Genomic DNA, 18,859 nt, shown 5'->3' on the forward strand with positions numbered 1-18,859 from the left:
AGAAGACAGTGGGGGGGGGGAGTTAGTAGGAGAAGTGGCTGCTCCGAGGTGTCGGTGAGTCGCAGCTGTAGGACAATACTGTGAGTCGCTGCTGTAGTGTAGGACAATACTGTGGCTGCTCGGGGGGGAGAGACGGGCGAGTGATCGAGTCGGTGAGAAATAATTCAGTATAACTCGTGTGACTGTTTAGATTCCTGGTGCGACTGATCCTCACGCCTCTCACTAACTCTCTCCGCTTCTCCCGCCGGTGTCACTAAGGTCCATTCCCGCAGCTGCATCACTTTATCTTCCCCTTTATATTCCGCTTTATATTCCGCCCCGGCTCGATCCCATCCTCGGACACAAGTCGCCGTGTTCCTGCCGCCGGGAGAGGAAAGTCGCACGCAACCAGTCGCTTGTCAGTAGGAGAATAACTGGCAGCAGCAGCGCGGGGAGCGAGATTCAGTAGCAGCAACAGCCTCTGTCATTCCGATGCGCCTCCCTCCGACTCTGTAAATAAAGGTCTGAGCCACCGGCACCACTTGTTGGAACCATTCAGCGCCGACAGGATGCGCATGCGCACAGCCACATCCCTCATTCCCCAGTCACAGCTCTGTCACTCACACTCACACTTTACTTTGCAGCCATAGGGATCCCAGGGTTAATCATCTAGAGGAGTTGAAATCGGTAAGTGGGGGTCCCAGCCTGAACAGCAATTGGGAAGAGATGTGGGGGCGAATGTTTCTGTGATGTACTGGATACTCCTGGGTCAGAACATCACAATCACAGTTGCCAGGTCTAACTTTCAGAACCAGCTCAATGTCAGCTAAACTAACAGAGAGGCACCTGAAAAGTAGCCCAGAAATAGCACAATATGTGCAGTGAAACAATAAATGAATTTATATGAAATTAAACCTTTTTCCAATTTTTCCATGAAGTAAAATGGGACAGATTTGCCCATCACCAGGGACGTAACTACAGAGGGGCCCAATAAGGCCTAATTCATATACAATTTCAATAAATATGAGTAAAACAGTTCATCCTCTAGACATTTTGGTGGCCAGCAGATTTTTGCCCCAAAATTGTCTGAAATTGAGAAAAGTCACTAGAAAACACAAGGATCCTTAAGAGTGACGGGAGACCGGGTTGCAGAGCCCAAAATCTGGTAACTCCCGACTTCTACACAAGTCAGTCCCATTGCATGCTGGGTATTGTAGTCCTACATCAAATTTGGTAGTCTGCAAAAACTACAAAAACTACATTACCCAGCATGCATTGGGAGACACAGGCTTGGCACATTAAGGCAAGAATAAACTTTGGCTGGTTTGTACTTTGGAAACCAGCCAAAGTTTATTCTTGCCTTAATGTGCCAAGCCCGAAAATTAGGCCAAATTCGTACCTTGCCTAGTTTGTACTTTCAAAAACCGCCTGGACTTTAAATTAGTAGCCCAATTAGGCTGGAAAACCACCAACCTGGCAACTCTGATCACAATGGGAACTACAGTAATATATTGTATCTGTATTTGGGGTGACTGGCCCAGCTGCAGACATATATAATCCAGGTGGCCCTGCTGCTGCTCCAGGATTGTTCTTTATAACATAACTTCTTACACTTTGTCCCAGTGCACCACACTACACTTTACTTGCACCACCAAACCTCTCTCACAAGTATATGAGGCCAGGACCGCCATTAGAAATCACAGGGTCCCATATAACAAATTTCTACCCCACCCCAGATCCCGCCCACCCCACACCACAGTTAAAAGACCACACAGACATCACCGCTAAAAAAGGTAACCCCCCACACACACATGTTATAAAAAGCTATTGATGGTCAGGGCCCCCTTAGGGTACAACTACACGAGCATCTTTAACGCAATACCGGTGGATCAGACGCGGTGCGCCAATACGCAGGCGTCAAGTCGGATGCAACGGAAAATAAGGATAGCAATGTCGGATGGTGTGGCAGCGTTAATCCGGCGCGACACGTCTGTCGGATGCAGATGCAGCGTGCAGCATCTGTATCCGTCAGTCGTGTCGCATCGGATGAACGCTGCAACACCATCTGACATTTGTATTTCTTACCTTGTTTTCCATTGCATCCGACTTGACGCCTGCGTTTTGGCGCACTGCGTCGGATTCGCCGGAATCGAGTTGAAGACATTTAGTTGGGGCCCCAGAGAATATTTTTTTAAAAAAACATTGGCGCCAGGGTCCCCCTTGCAAGTAAAAAAAAAACTGGGGCCCCAGAGAATATTTTTTAAGAATAATATTGGTGGCAGGGGCCTACAGAGTATTAAAATTAGGGATGCACCGAATCCAGGATTCGGTTCGGGATTCGGCCAGGATTCGGCTTTTTTCAACAGGATTCTGATTCGAATCCTTTTGCCAGGCCGAACTGAATTCGAGTCCTAATATGCAAATTAGGGGAGGGAGGGAAATTGCGTGACTTTTTGTCACAAAACAAGGAAGTAAAAAATTTGCATATGCAAATTAGGATTCGGTTCAGTATTCGCCCGAATCTTTCACAAAGGATTCGGGCGTTCGGCCGAATCCAAAATAGTGGATTCTGGGCATCCCTAATTAAAATAATACATTGGTGGCCAGGGGATTAAAAAAAAAAAATACACATTGGTGTTCAGTAGAATTGAACTCGTGCCTTCGGTACTTCAATTTTGCCTCGTTTCGTGACTCTGGGTCTTTTCGCCACTTCAGGACTTCAATTTCTGCTGTTTTCGTGACTTTGGGTCTTTTCACAGGTTTGGGACTTCCGCTGATCGGCTTTTCGGCGGTTCGGAAGGGGGCTCTTTCGAAAAGTGCAGCACAGCCGGGCCCCCCTTCAGTTGTACCCCCTGTGTGACCCCTGATGGCGACCCTGTATGAGGTCCTTAAAGTCAGGTTCTCTGTTGTGCCCCAGGTGCTGCCCCACTTTGGCACTGTCTATATCCTTATCAGGAACTAAGGGGGTTTTAAACCAATGCCATAGAACTTACTGGACCCCACAGCAGTCATTTTAGCCTCTCCCTTCACGCAATACAAGGCCCCTTCCTATTCTTTAAACCCCATTATTTTTTTTAAAAACCTCTGTACACCACTGGACTGCCCCCCCACCACAGTCATAGGGGCAAATTCACTAAAGGGCGCCTTTTCACCAGCGACTGCTTCACTGCGCTTCGTGCTACTTCGGCAAATTCATTACCACTATACTAATTAACTAAAATGCAAAGTTGCACCAAACGCTGGCGAATTTTCACTAGCGTTACTTCGGCAGCGTGAGCATTTCATAGTGAAGTTTCGAAACTTCGTTCGTACTCTTACGCTTAGGTCAATTTGAATACGGGGCAGGAACATAAAAGTTGTATGGACGTCTTTATTAGGGATGTTGGCGCAAATGTTTGAAGTGGTCACTTTTTATTACAAATGTCCAAGGAAGCAAAATAATGACAAAATAGATCCTCTAATGCCCTAGACATGAGCCCACCCTAAAACAAATGTGTCATGCCCCTCAAATGTCTGGAAAAAATGTCAACACAAAATCTTTTCGGACTTTTGAAGGCAATCCCGCTTTAAAAAAGTAAAAAATCGCCAGCATTTTTGACAACTTTAATGCATTTTCAGCAGACACGATATGATGTCACTGACATAAGATTGAGGATGATGTCTCTTCGTTTTCTCTGTCCGCCTGGTCTGAAGTGTCGAAGTAAACTCTGGTGAAAGAGGTAACGTTCAGTAAAATTCGCATCTTAGTGAATTTGTGGAGTTACGACTGTTCCCCAGAGTGAAAAGTCGCCTGGCGATAGAGTGCGAACGAACTCTAGTGATGGTCTCGTTCGCTAGCGAATTGTCCTCTATGCCTCCTAATGAATTGGCAATGTCCCTGCGGATTAGATTTCTGGCGAATTGTTGCTAGCGCTTTAGCCCCATAGAGTCCTCCATTTGCTCTCATCCTCCCCTCCTCAACCCGCACATACCTTGTTCTTTCCCCTTGCGATATCGATTGGGGGGGGGGAGGTTTAAGGGAGAGCAGGTATTGTGCCAGCAGGATTGACTCAACAAGGACTGGAGTCTATGGGATTTCTTTCTGTTACCAGTTCGACCTGCCTCAATACTAGTAATACATGTTGCACCTTTCCAGCTTGCCATGCACAGCTTCCTGTAATTAGGACTCTGTATGCATTTATTGTAACTCTAGCCTGATTGGTTGACGTTTCTTGGCATCTCTATTCAATACATTAGTGGGAAGCCATGCACTGCAATGTATTTCAATATACAGTAATTTGGCTTCTATGAGTCATTTGTGCCTGTTGCCAAGAGTCTTCCTTCTTTTCTTCTTGTCTTTGCAAACTGCAGCCTTTTCCCTAATTGGGGACCTAGTGTGACACGTCTGTGTCCTGCACATGGGCTCACCTCATTAGAGCTACCAGAATACATGGAGATTTTTTTTTTTGGGCTAAGATTTGCTGTATTTCACATTTCAGATCTCAGCTGTCTTTCAACAAAACTCTCTATTTTTTTCCGCCCACAGCGAAAGCATAAACACATGTAGCGCCAAGCCCTGCTGGAGTATGTGCAGCCGGACCACAGAAGAAGAAGAAGAAGAAAATCATTATCAGTAAAGGCTCCAGGCTAGATGTGCTTCATAGAGCTACTCGCCCGCCGCTGCCCGACCTCTAGAGGAGAACCAGCTCCATTTCACTTCTCTTGTCGTCTTTGCATTTATATATAAACTATATCAGTATCTCTATCTCTTTACTTACAGCTTCTTTCTGTCAATTATCCACATTAATTGGACATTTATTGGTCACTTTCCATTTAACCTCCTTTTCGTTGTTTGTAAAGTTACTTGCAATTGATTTTAAAAGCAGCGTCTGCATATATTTTCTCTGCACTCTGGGTTGTGACTCGTGAAACTGTGTTCCAGTTGCCAGCTGATTAGTAGACCTGGAGGAGAAGTGACTACTGAAATATTGTTTCACAAATGAGGACCAGGGAAACATGATGCCATTTTTGGGTGGAGATCCTCCTCTAAACAAACAGCAGAGGTTCTTCGGAACAGAGACCTAAGCTGATATTACTGCTGAGCTTTTGTAAATTAATAAAACATTTTTCACCTCCTTCTTAGTGAAACAGTTTTTGGGGCTTAAAGGGGTGGTTCTCTTTTAAGTTATGTTATAGAATGGTTAATTCTTAGCATTTTTTTCAATTGGCCTTCATTTTTTCTATTTTATATAGGGATGCGCCGAATCCTTGGTGAAAGATTTGTCCGAATACCGATCCGAATCCCGATTTGCATATGCAAATTAGGGCCAGGAAAGGAAAAAGTGGAAAAAATTCTTCTTTTGTTACGAAAATTCACGTAATTTCCCTACCCGCCCCTAATTTACATATGCAAATTAGGATTCGGTTTGGCCATGCACAGGGATTCGGACGAATCCTGCTGAAAAAGGCTGAATCCCGAACTGAATCCTGGATTCAGTGCTTCCTTAATTTTATAATTCTTTCCAGTTTTTAAATGGGGGTCGTTAACCCCATCTTAATAATAAATGCTCTGTAAGGCTACACATTTGTTGTTATTGCTACTTTTTATTACTCATCTTTCTTTTCAGGCCTCTCCTATTCATATTCTAGTATCTTATTCATATCTCGGTATGCTTGCTAGGGTGATTTGGACTCTAGCAACCAGATTGCTGAAATTGCAAACTGGAGAGCTGCTGAATAAAAAGCGAAAATAACTCAAAAATCACAAATAATGTATAAAATGAAAGCCAATTGCAAATAAAACTTCCAAATTTGTTTTAAATAGCCTGCCAAAGAGTTTTTATACTGTTTTTATATTGTTCTCTATTTCTTTGTTTATGGGTCTAGTACTGAATACATATTCACTGATGCCTTAGCAAACTGTTACAAGGTTACAAGCTACATTCAGTTACGTAGGCCCGAGCTTATAGAGATGGAGTCAATAACTCAGGGGAGCAATTTTATAACGCAAGGGCCCCGAACTGTCCCTTTATAACTAGATACCCAGTCCTGACGGGACACATATCCACACCCAGAATATATAGAGAATACTATATTCTTGTTACACCCCCAGTTTCAACCTCAGCTGCCCTAAGTTAAAGTGGTTGTTCACCTTTGAGTTAACATTTAAGGGGCAGATGTATCAAGGGTCGAATATCGAGGGTTAATTAACCTTTGATATTGGACTGCCGAATTAAAATCCTTCGACTTCGAATATCGAAGTCGAAGGATTTTGCGCAATTCGTTCGATCAAACGATCGAAGGAATAATCCTTCGAATCGAACGATTAAAGAGTCATTTCAACAATCTAAGGAGGCCCATGACATCCCACACACACAATTCTTTCAATACCTCCAAATTAGACATTTTATGGAATCTAAGGTTAGAATCCAAACAAACCCATCCCTTACCTATTTTGAGATCATTTGCTACAAACATTCATACCCATGACACTTAATCTTGTTCTTATACATCTGTCTTACTTCAGACAAGACCAACATGCTACAACCCTACATGACAAAATGGGAGGAAGATCTAGGCTGCACGATCTCTCAAAAGACCTGGTCAAACATTTGGGATATGGCCAAGAAAACATCCATTTGTGCAGTCTCTAGTGAAAGAGCCTACAAAATCTGTCTTAGCGGCAATCCAGACCACTCTACCTGCTTTAGAGGATGTGGGGAACAAGGTTCCTTTTTACACACCTGGTGGGCCTGTGTGGTGGCTGAGGAATTCTGGAAGTTGGTAGCCACTCTTCTCTCCTAGGTTTTATATTGAACCTTACATGCAGTCCAACACACCTTTCTGATGGGGATGAAAATCAAGGTAAATTGGATTAGAGCAATGGAATCTATCAGAGACAAATTCCTAGACAGGAGATATGAAGGGGAGCTGGAGTTGTATCCATGGACCCAACACCTGGAGAGCATGCAAAGTGCAACTAATAATGACACCTAAGGTAATACATGCAGAACATGGCATATTCTGTGTTTCTAAGATAGTGTAAAAAGGTACCTGACTAACCCATCTCTGTCTTCTATCCACCACTCCGTCCCCTTATCTCTTTCTTTACTATTACCAACCTATTTTTCCTTTCCCTTTTCATTACAACATTGCAGGACTGACACATGGCAAATCAAAATATTGGTTGAGCTAACCCAGCAGCCAACTTGCAGAAACTAGGGATGCACTGAATCCAGGATTCAGTTCAGGATCTGGCCTTTTTCAGCAGGATTGTGCATGGAAGAACCAAATCGGAATCCTAATTTGCATATGCAAATTAGGGACAGGAAGGGAAATCATGTGACTTTTCGTCTCAAAACAAGTCTTCCTTTCCCGCTAATGATGTGTCGTTTTTCCCGTCCCGCCCCACATCCGACTTCTGGGTTCCTACCTGCGCCGGCCAGCCAATGATATCACAAAAGGGGCAGGGCGAGCTGGCGCGCGGCTATAAAGCCGGGAGCCGGCATTTGAATGGGGGGGGGAGAGCAGGAGAACAGCTCAACCCGCTTGCCAAGCATGAATAGGGTTGCCACCTTTTAAAATAATCTTTACCGGCAGGTGGAGGGGGCGGGGTTAAAAGGGTGGGGTCGCGGCACGCTATTGGCTGGTCGAGTTGTGACGTCAAAGGGGGCAGAGCCAAACATGCAAATTTGGAAAGAAGCCCAGGAAAAAAAGGTTTAGAGCAGGCTGGGGGCAGGCCACGGGCTTTTTTTAGGTGTATTACAAATTTACCGGCAGCTACATTGCTGGTAAATTTGTAATACAGGCCCCAGCCTTGGCCGGGTGGCAACACTACGCGCGAAGAGGAGTGCGAGGTCGACCCAAACCCACGGGTCCCTCGGGTATCGGACCAGCCCGCACAATTCCTGCCCCTAATTTGTATATTTGCATATGCAAATTTCGGTTTGGATTTGTTCGGTATTCAGCTGAATCTTTCACAAAGGATTCAGGGATTCCCAAATAGTGGATTTGATGCATCCCTAGTAGAAACAGCACCAGGGGCTGTATGTTATTATATTCATGATTCATTCATGTGAGATGCAACACACATGTTATTTGTCATTTCTTTATTTCTATTTTGAGAAAACCAATAAAAATGTTAAATATTAAGAAGGAGAGAATGGGAGATGAATGGGAGAGGGGCTAAACAGAAAGATAAGGGATAACAATAAAATTGAAGCCTCACAGAGCAAAATACACGCTGCCCATGTCTATGTCATAGAGTCACAGCATCTTGTGACAAAGTTGCAGACTTTGTAAGAGTGATGTTACATGAGCACTATTTTAGGCGATACCCTGCGTCACAGATGGGCATCTGCTCTTCTAGTACATGGCTATGTGTGGGCCACACTCCCGGCTCTCCCCCCTGGGCAGTCTCCACTTCAGACTGCAGTATTATTGCAGAGGGACCATCTTGGACAAACTGCAACAGCTGCAATGACTCCGTCTGTTCAGGTGCATGTGGTTTTTAATAGACTTGGCCACACAACAACCCTCCATGTGGTGTTTCAAGGGGATATCAAGCCAAATATAACATTTTGTATCATGCAAGAAAATGTAATTCTAAGCAGCTATTCAATATACATTAATCAGACTGTTTCTAGGATTTTAACACTATTTCTTTATGTAAATGATATTGAGAGACTACAATCCCCATAATTCTTTGCACATGGTCAACAGCCCCCTAAAGAAGTAGAATTACAGGAGTGTGCAAGGCATTGTGGGAAATGAAATGTCGGGTAGAAGAGATCTCTATTGTTTCAATGGCATGTGTAGTCATGAGCAGCAGTGCAGAGGTAGAGACATGGCAGACACAGCTTTCAATGGCATTTACATTAGCTTTGTGATTAATGTATACGGAAAAGTTGCCTAAGATTGAATCCACTTATATTATGAAGCATGATATATTGGCATTGGCGCATGGAAAGAGCCCCAGCTTCCACAACCTTCAGCCACAGACACAGCTGCTGAGGATCAGAGTGTTGCAGTTCAGCAACAGCTGCAGATCCACATTCTTGCCCTATGTGACTGCCTACTAAGTCAAAGTTGTTACTCCCTGCACCCCACTCCCAGTTGTTGAAGAGTCTGTGTGATACTGGCCCCCATAACCACATCTTCTATAGTAATTCTGCTGCTTCAGTGCTAATGTTCAGTGTAGAATTAACTGGGAAACACAAGGGAAATCTTACATCCCATCAGACACTTGGCACAGTATGAAGCACTAGACACAGCCATAAGGGCAGCATTGTTTGCGGTTTCAGACCTGGCACACAACACGCCATTGCCAAACTGTACATAACCATTTATATACAAGTCATCATTAACCAGTGAAATCTGATGAACCCACACGTTGGCAAGAATTTGTTATTAGCACATGGTTCAGGCACTGCAGAGCTATGTTTAAGCCATGGGAATCTTTGTAGTAAAAATACTGCCAGCATGTGGGTTATCCAACCACACCAAACACCCCAGAGGAGCCCTGGTGCCAACCTGCAATACAGCTCTACCAGCGCAGTAATAGTGGCACCACCTGGGGAGAAAATGCCGAATACGTGTCCTGAGGACAGAAGGGCTGTGACAAAGTTAAAAAGATACAAAATATTCACCTCTAACTGTGTAAACAGCACCGTATCACCTATAGTAACAGTGGGATAATAGGGAAGGGACCATGACTGTGGGATAGCAGGTATAGTAGGGAGAGATGGTGCCTATAGTAACAGTGGGATAATAGTCTCTGGGAAGGGAGTGTGACTGTGGGATAGCAGGTATAGTAGGGAGAGATGGTGCCTATAGTAACAGTGGGATAATAGTCTCTGGGAAGGGAGTGTGACTGTGGGATAGCAGGTATAGTAGGGAGAGATGGTGTCTATAGTAACAGTGGATAATAGTCTCTGGGAAGGGAGTGTGACTGTGGGATAGCAGGTATAGTAGGGAGAGATGGTGTCTATAGTAACAGTGGGATAATAGTCTCTGGGAAGGGAGTGTGACTGTGGGATAGCAGGTATAGTAGGGAGAGATGGTGCCTATAGTAACAGTGGATAATAGTCTCTGGGAAGGGAGTGTGACTGTGGGATAGCAGGTATAGTAGGGAGAGATGGTGCCTATAGTAACAGTGGGATAATAGTCTCTGGTAAGGGAGTGTGACTGTGGGATAGCAGGTATAGTAGGGAGAGATGGTGCCTATAGTAACAGTGGGATAATAGTCTCTGTGAAGGGAGTGTGACTGTGGGATAGCAGGTATAGTAGGGAGAGATGGTGTCTATAGTAACAGTGGATAATAGTCTCTGGAAAGGGAGTGTGACTGTGGGATAGCAGGTATAGTAGGGAGAGATGGTGTCTATAGTAACAGTGGATAATAGTCTCTGGGAAGGGAGTGTGACTGTGGGATAGCAGGTATAGTAGGGAGAGATGGTGCCTATAGTAACAGTGGGATAATAGTCTCTGGGAAGGGAGTGTGACTGTGGGATAGCAGGTATAGTAGGGAGAGATGGTGCCTATAGTAACAGTGGGATAATAGTCTCTGGGAAGGGAGTGTGACTGTGGGATAGCAGGTATAGTAGGGAGAGATGGTGTCTATAGTAACAGTGGATAATAGTCTCTGGGAAGGGAGTGTGACTGTGGGATAGCAGGTATAGTAGGGAGAGATGGTGTCTATAGTAACAGTGGGATAATAGTCTCTGGGAAGGGAGTGTGACTGTGGGATAGCAGGTATAGTAGGGAGAGATGGTGCCTATAGTAACAGTGGATAATAGTCTCTGGGAAGGGAGTGTGACTGTGGGATAGCAGGTATAGTAGGGAGAGATGGTGCCTATAGTAACAGTGGGATAATAGTCTCTGGTAAGGGAGTGTGACTGTGGGATAGCAGGTATAGTAGGGAGAGATGGTGCCTATAGTAACAGTGGGATAATAGTCTCTGTGAAGGGAGTGTGACTGTGGGATAGCAGGTATAGTAGGGAGAGATGGTGTCTATAGTAACAGTGGATAATAGTCTCTGGAAAGGGAGTGTGACTGTGGGATAGCAGGTATAGTAGGGAGAGATGGTGTCTATAGTAACAGTGGATAATAGTCTCTGGGAAGGGAGTGTGACTGTGGGATAGCAGGTATAGTAGGGAGAGATGGTGCCTATAGTAACAGTGGGATAATAGTCTCTGGGAAGGGAGTGTGACTGTGGGATAGCAGGTATAGTAGGGAGAGATGGTGTCTATAGTAACAGTGGATAATAGTCTCTGGAAAGGGAGTGTGACTGTGGGATAGCAGGTATAGTAGGGAGAGATGGTGTCTATAGTAACAGTGGATAATAGTCTCTGGGAAGGGAGTGTGACTGTGGGATAGCAGGTATAGTAGGGAGAGATGGTGTCTATAGTAACAGTGGGATAATAGTCTCTGGGAAGGGAGTGTGACTGTGGGATAGCAGGTATAGTAGGGAGAGATGGTGCCTATAGTAACAGTGGATAATAGTCTCTGGGAAGGGAGTGTGACTGTGGGATAGCAGGTATAGTAGGGAGAGATGGTGCCTATAGTAACAGTGGGATAATAGTCTCTGGGAAGGGAGTGTGACTGTGGGATAGCAGGTATAGTAGGGAGAGATGGTGCCTATAGTAACAGTGGATAATAGTCTCTGGGAAGGGAGTGTGACTGTGGGATAGCAGGTATAGTAGGGAGAGATGGTGCCTATAGTAACAGTGGGATAATAGTCTCTGGGGAGGGAGTGTGACTGTGGGATAGCAGGTATAGTAGGGAGAGATGGTGCCTATAGTAACTGTGGATAATAGTCTCTGGGAAGGGAGTGTGACTGTGGGATAGCAGGTATAGTAGGGAGAGATGGTGTCTATAGTAACAGTGGGTTAATAGTCTCTGGGAAGGGAGTGTGACTGTGGGATAGCAGGTATAGTAGGGAGAGATGGTGACTATAGTAACAGTGGATAATAGTCTCTGGGAAGGGAGTGTGACTGTGGGATAGCAGGTATAGTAGGGAGAGATGGTGCCTATAGTAACAGTGGATAATAGTCTCTGGGAAGGGAGTGTGACTGTGGGATAGCAGGTATAGTAGGGAGAGATGGTGCCTATAGTAACAGTGGATAATAGTCTCTGGGAAGGGAGTGTGACTGTGGGATAGCAGGTATAGTAGGGAGAGATGGTGCCTATAGTAACAGTGGATAATAGTCTCTGGGAAGGGAGTGTGACTGTGGGATAGCAGGTATAGTAGGGAGAGATGGTGCCTATAGTAACAGTGGATAATAGTCTCTGGGAAGGGAGTGTGACTGTGGGATAGCAGGTATAGTAGGGAGAGATGGTGACTATAGTAACAGTGGGATAATAGTCTCTGGACAGTGGCACTAATATGTAAACATTGGGCAGCGTCAATGTTTGTGTGCCCAGAAAAACTGTTTGTGCTGTCAGGGTTCCCATGTTAGAGTAGAGAGAGCCGGAGTAGAGCACAGACTATGTATAGTTTAATCAGTGCATTTGAGAAATATGTTGGCGCTTGAGCAGTAGTTTCCCTCGGCACCATCTGCCTTCCCACTTGGCCACCTGACTCCAACCCATAAAGAGCCAACATGCGAGCAGAACACCTATTTTGTGGGGAAACCAGATCCTCAAATAGCATCATCATTGCTCAGCTGCTCTTTATGGGCCGGTGTCAGATGGTGGGGACACACGTGTCTGCGGGCCAGGAATCCAGCACATAACATTACAGTCAAGGGAAAATTGGGCAAACATTTGTTCCAGCAGGTAGTCCAGAGAGCCTGATGCCATGATTTACATTTCTGTTCTTGATCAGCCATGTAAGGTCCTCTCCTAGGAAACAGATGAGTGTGTGTGTTATAGAAAACACTATTTTGCATTTATATCCAATCCGTGGCCCTTCAGCTGTTGTTGGATAACCACTCCACTATGGGGCGGCAGGAGGTGCTCACACTTGTAGTTCAACAATTTTTACAGTTTTAAGTGTTTTTAACATTTTTTTTAGTGGTGTCCCCAGTTTTATTTCATTGGGGAATACCTGGGCCTCCATACAGATTGATATCTCTAATAACAGGTTATGGAAAAACATAGCAAGTTATCCCTAATATAAAAAATGACCATTACAATGCCCTAATTGGTTGGCCACAACCCCAGTAACATCACAAGTACATCAGTAAAGCCCAAAAGCCCATAAACCTGCGTTAACTAGAGGTGAGTAGTAGTAGGGTATTTAACCTGAGTCCTCCCAAGCGTCACAGGGGCCCCATGGAGGGTGTAATCTAAAAAGCTCAAGGCCTATTTTCTGCTTGCCCTTTAAAGGGGTGGTTCACCTTTAAGTTAACTTTAAGAATGTTACAGAATGGCCAATTCCAAGCAACTTTTCATTTGGTCTTCATTATTTTCTATACTTTTTTAATTATTTGCCTCTTTCGAGGTTTTCAAATGGAGGGTCACTGACCCCATCTAAAAAACGAATGCTCTGTAAGGCTACAAATGAATTGCTTTGTACTACTACTTGCTATTTATTACGCATCTTTCTATTTAGGCCCTCTCCTATTTATATTACAGTCTCTTATTCAAAAAGAATACAAATGGTTGCTAGGGTAATTTGGACCCTAGCAACCAAATTGCGGAAACTGGAGAGCTGCTGAATAAAAAGCTAAATATCTCAAAAACCACAAATAATAAAAAATGAAAACCAGTTGCAAATGGTCTCACTCGATATCACTCTCTACATCATACGGAAAGTTAATTTAAAGTTGAATAACCCATTTAAGAAAAGAAAAGCACGTGTAAAGGGATAGCAGTTTATGTCTTATCCCTTTAAAGGGGTACTGTCATGGGAAAAAACATTTTTTTCAAAATGAATCAGATAGTGCTGCTCCAGCAGAATTCTGCACTGAAATCCATTTCTCAAAAGAGCAAACAGATTTTTTTATATTCAATTTTGAAATCTGACATGGGGCTAGACATATTGTCAATTTCCCAGCTGCCCCAAGTCATGTGACTTGTGCTCTGATAAACTTCAATCACTCTTTACTGCTGTACTGCAAGTTGGAGTGATATCACCCCCCTCCCTTTTCCCCCCCAGCAGCCAAACAAAAGAACAATGGGAAGGTAACCAGATAACAGCTCCCTAACACAAGATAACAGCTGCCTGGTAGATCTAAGAACAACACTCAATAGTAAAAACCCATGTCCCACTGAGACTCCTTCAGTTATATTGAGAAGGAAAAACAGCAGCCTGCCAGAAAGCATTTCTCTCCTAAAGTGCAGGCACAAGTCACATGACCAGGGGCAGCTGGGAAATTGACAAAATGTCTAGCCCCATGTCAGATTTCAAAATTGAATATAAAAAAATCTGTTTGCTCTTTTGAGAAATGGATTCAGTGCAGAATTCTGCTGGAGCAGCACTATCTGATTCATTTTGAAAAAAATGTTTTTTCCCATGACAGTACCCCTTTAACTACCAACCGGCTTTGATCTTGCCGCAGCACTGGACAATATGGGAGTGGGGGCAGTATCCTTTTAAAAGAATATGTTTAAATGTAAGCAGTGCATTACAGGTTATTAGAGATAAATAAAGGACCTGTTTCTAGACACCGCTGCTTAGTAGATCCACACGCAGAATAATAAACATAAGTACATGTATTGCTTTATTCAGGCCGGCAGTGTATTTGCTACAGAGCCCAAGGAGCCTCAGGTACCAACCTTAATACCTATGATCAAGTTTCTATTTGCCAAACTCAAATTACAGCAAGCGTACCTAGCAAGCGTACTCTAATAGAGTGTTTGCTGTAAATCCAATGCTCTCCCTCCTCATGAGATGAGCTCACCTTTGGCAGCAGGTAGGGGAAAGTGCTCTTGCCAACAATTAGCAAACAAACTAAACTGATTAATTGCCCAAGAGTATCTCAGGTATCCCAAATGCATGCCGTACAATAGGGCTTCATGCTTCACTAACTGCCTGTTTGTACAACTCCTGGCACACGGTATGTCATCTCTGCAGGGCATCACCCCATGAAACAAGCCCGAGGTGTGATCTTCATTGCACACGGATGTCTCTCACTTGCTCTTGTTCTGTCTATGGCAGTTGGCTCTGCTGAGAACATCCTAATGCTCTGACTGCCTACAGGCCGGTTCTAAGGCTTCCTTATTCCAAGCTGGTGTAGGGGTGTGTTTAATCAAATACCTGTGTACTACGACCCTTTAAACCCTGTATTTAAAGGGGAACTCTTGCAAAAATGTAATATAAGCTTCAGCATACTGAAATAAGAAACTTTTTAAAAAAACAATTAAAAATTCTGTACCGTTTCTGAAATAATCAAGTTTATCTTCACTATTCCTCTTTCAGCATCTGTTTCTCTTCATTCTGTCTTCATTCAGGAGATGAATGATCCAATATATCTTATAGGGGGGCTCCTTTTGCCTAGAAGATGTATTAGAGCTCATTCTGTTAAAATCAGCAGACATCATGTCTCTCTACATGCAGGATTTGTGCAAAAGGCAGTTATTTTGTTAGATTTTGTTTGTACTGGAATCAGTTATTCGAGTGAGCTCTAATACATCTGCTAGGAAAGGGAGCCCCCCTATAAGATATATTGGATAATTCATCTGACACCCAACTGCTGCATGAAGAGAGAATGAATAGAAACAGATGCTGAGAGAGGAATAGTGAAGATAAACTTGATTATTTAAGAAATAGTACAGATTATTTAATTGATTGTATTTAGAAAGTTTCTTACTTCAGTGTGAGGAGGCGTATATTAAATTTTAATTTTCGCAATAGTTTACCTTTAACCTACTTGCAGAATTGATGGGAGAGACAGCAGAAGAGGTTTTGGAAGGTGGGCCGCTCGTGTACTGTGTGTGGATGAGCTTCAACCTTTAGATATTTTACCTTGAATCTCATTGTAATGGCCACCTGCCCCCCCCACCCAAGCAAATTCCACCCTGATAGAAGACTCTACAACATTGATTCCCAACCTTTAGAACCCGTGAGCAACATTTAGAAGTAAAAGGAGTTGGGGAGCAACACCAGCATGAAAAATGTTCTTGGGCTGCCAAATAAGAGCTGTGATTGGCCATTTGGTAGCCCTGATGTGGATTGTCAACCTACATTGAGACTCTGTTTGGCAGTACACATGGTTTTTATACAACTAAAACTTGCCTCCAAGCCTGGAATTAAAAAAATAAACTCCTGCTTTGAGACCACTGGGAGCAACATCCAAGGGGTTGGAGAGCAACATCCAAGGGGTTGGAGAGCAACATCCAAGGGGTTGGAGAGCAAAATCCAAGGGGTTGGAGAGCAGCATGTTGCTCACGAGCTACTGGTTGGGGATCACTGCTCTACAATGTCAGTGTAAAGAGATCCTTTAATTGGGTCCTCTATATAACCAGACAAGACTCCTGAAAGTCACTAAAGTCAAACTAAAGATGTTGGTTCAGCTGTCTGACTCCAGTGTGGCCTTGAACTAGTCACTGTTTCCAGCACCTTGGGCTCGCAGAGAGACTTGTCCGTAAATAACTCTGTACAAGCAGTGTCGGACTGGCCCACTGGGATACCAGGAAAACCCCCGGTGGGCCCAGGTGTCAGTGGCCCCTCATGCTTCTAAATATTTGGCTTATTTCATGGCCATTCCCTATTTCTATGAAAACAAAGAGGCTAAATAGATGGAATAGTCGGTTATAGTATGTAAAGAAAAGAGAATAGAGGTTGAGTAAGGAAAATAAGAAAATAATACTTAGAGTGGGCCCCTGGTCTAAAGGTTTTTGGATGGGCCCCTGGTCTAAGGGTTTTTAGTGGGCCCCTGGTGTCCCAGTCTGACACTGTGAGCAAGGACGTAGGAATAGAGATAATGATTGGCAGCCAGTACATAAAGATGGAGCACAGTAAGCAATGTAATTACTGTAGCCCTGCCCAGCTACTTGTTGGTGTAGAGCCCCACAGAAATGCACCCATAAGATCTTTAAGACCTGATACTTCTCCATGCAGAGTGTGGTTTTTGTTCTGCATTGTGTCTGGGATTGGGCACACACTTGGGCACAAGCCCAGACTGGCAATATGAACATTCAGGCAAATGCCAGATGGTCCGCTTTTATGGGGGGACACCTGACCACCGACGTTTTTTTTACTTTTATAGGGGTACACTGGCCACCATTTTTTTTTTACTGTTATAGGGGTACACTGGCCACCATTGTTTTTTTTACTTTTATAGGGGTACACTGGCCACCATTGTTTTTTTTTTTACTTTTATAGGGTTACACTGGCCACCATTGTTTTTTTTAACTTTTATAGGGGTACACTGGCCACTAATGTTTTTTTAACTTGGGGAGATGGCAACCAATTTAAAAAAAAAAACTTTTATGGGGGGACCTGATCACCAACAATTCTTTGTAACTTTTATGAGGGGGAACCCTGACCACCAATGTTTTTTTTTTTTTTTACTTTTATGGGGGTGGCCTAACCACCAGTTTTTTCGTTAATGGGGAACTTTGGCTTATATGTATAAATAAGGACTTCAATGCACAATAAAATGTGTTAATGTTTATTGTTGTTGTAAAAGAAAACCATAAATAAACATCTCTATTTCTGGGGAAATAATGCATTTGTAAACACAAACCAGTATCAGCATCACTGATGTCCAACTGAAGCAACTGTGGGAGTTGCAGTACAACAACAGCTGAAGGGTTGTCGCTGTTCTTTAATTACATTTCCGTCAAGATTAAGAGAATACAAATACATCTCAGTGCTTGAAATCTATGTGATTATCGCGTGGGATTTTAAAACACAGAAATATATCACCCTCTAGTGTACATCGCAGGCATGAGCTTTACTTCAAATGAGCAACCTCATTCTATTATATATATATATAACAAAATTGGAATATCAGCACTCACGAAAAAATCAATTATTAGGATGCCTGGGTGCAGTTTTTGATTGATTACATAAAGATATAGTTGAACAAAATCGCACATCTCAGGACTTGTAAAAAATTTAGTTTATCTTTATTTGGCACATCCTGACGTTTCACTGCTAATTCAGCCTTTTAGCAGCCAAAACCTCAGTATGTGCCAAATAAAGATGTTCTACAGTCCTGAGATGTGTGGTTTTGTTCAAATATATATATATATTTTGGATTCGGCCGAACCCCCAAATCCTTTGCGAAAGATTCGTCCGAATACGGAACCCAGCCCCTAATTTGCATATGCAAATTAGGGATGGGAAGGGGTAAACATTCTTTACTTCCTTGTTTTCTGACAAAAAGTCACACGATTTCCCTCCCCGCCCCTAATTTGCACATGCAAATTAGGATTCAGATTTGGTTCGGCTGGGCAGAAAGATTCGGCCGAATCCTGCTGAAAAAGGCTGAATCCTGTCCGAATCCCGAATTCGGTGCATCCCTAATATATATATATATATATAGCGCTGCAAGGATACGTATGCCTATTTGTTGTTCATGACTGATCCTTATTTTCCTACTAAACTGATCTGGCTCTGTGTGTAACAGCGTTGTGCCAATAGTATCGCAGCAAACTCCAGCTCTATCCTTTCCTCCACTTGCCAAGATAAGTAATGGGTTAACATGGCTTTATATGGGGAATTATTAACATCTAAGTATGACTTGCCCGTACTCAGTTATGTTATGTCACATGCTCAAACAGTAGGTGGGTGGAGCCTGTTATTCAAGAATAGGGGGTTGTTGACCTTTCAATTAACTGTTAGTATGATATAGAAAGTGATATTTTGAGACAATTTGCAACTGGTTTTCATTTATTTGTGTTTTTGGGGCTATATAGTTTTATTCAACAGCTCTCCAGTTTACAATTTCAGCAATCTGGTTGCTAGGATCCAATGACCCTAACAACCATGCATTGATTTGAATAAGAGACT

Source organism: Xenopus laevis, chromosome 2L, assembly GCF_017654675.1.
Source record: "Xenopus laevis strain J_2021 chromosome 2L, Xenopus_laevis_v10.1, whole genome shotgun sequence".
Lineage (NCBI taxonomy): Eukaryota > Metazoa > Chordata > Amphibia > Anura > Pipidae > Xenopus > Xenopus laevis.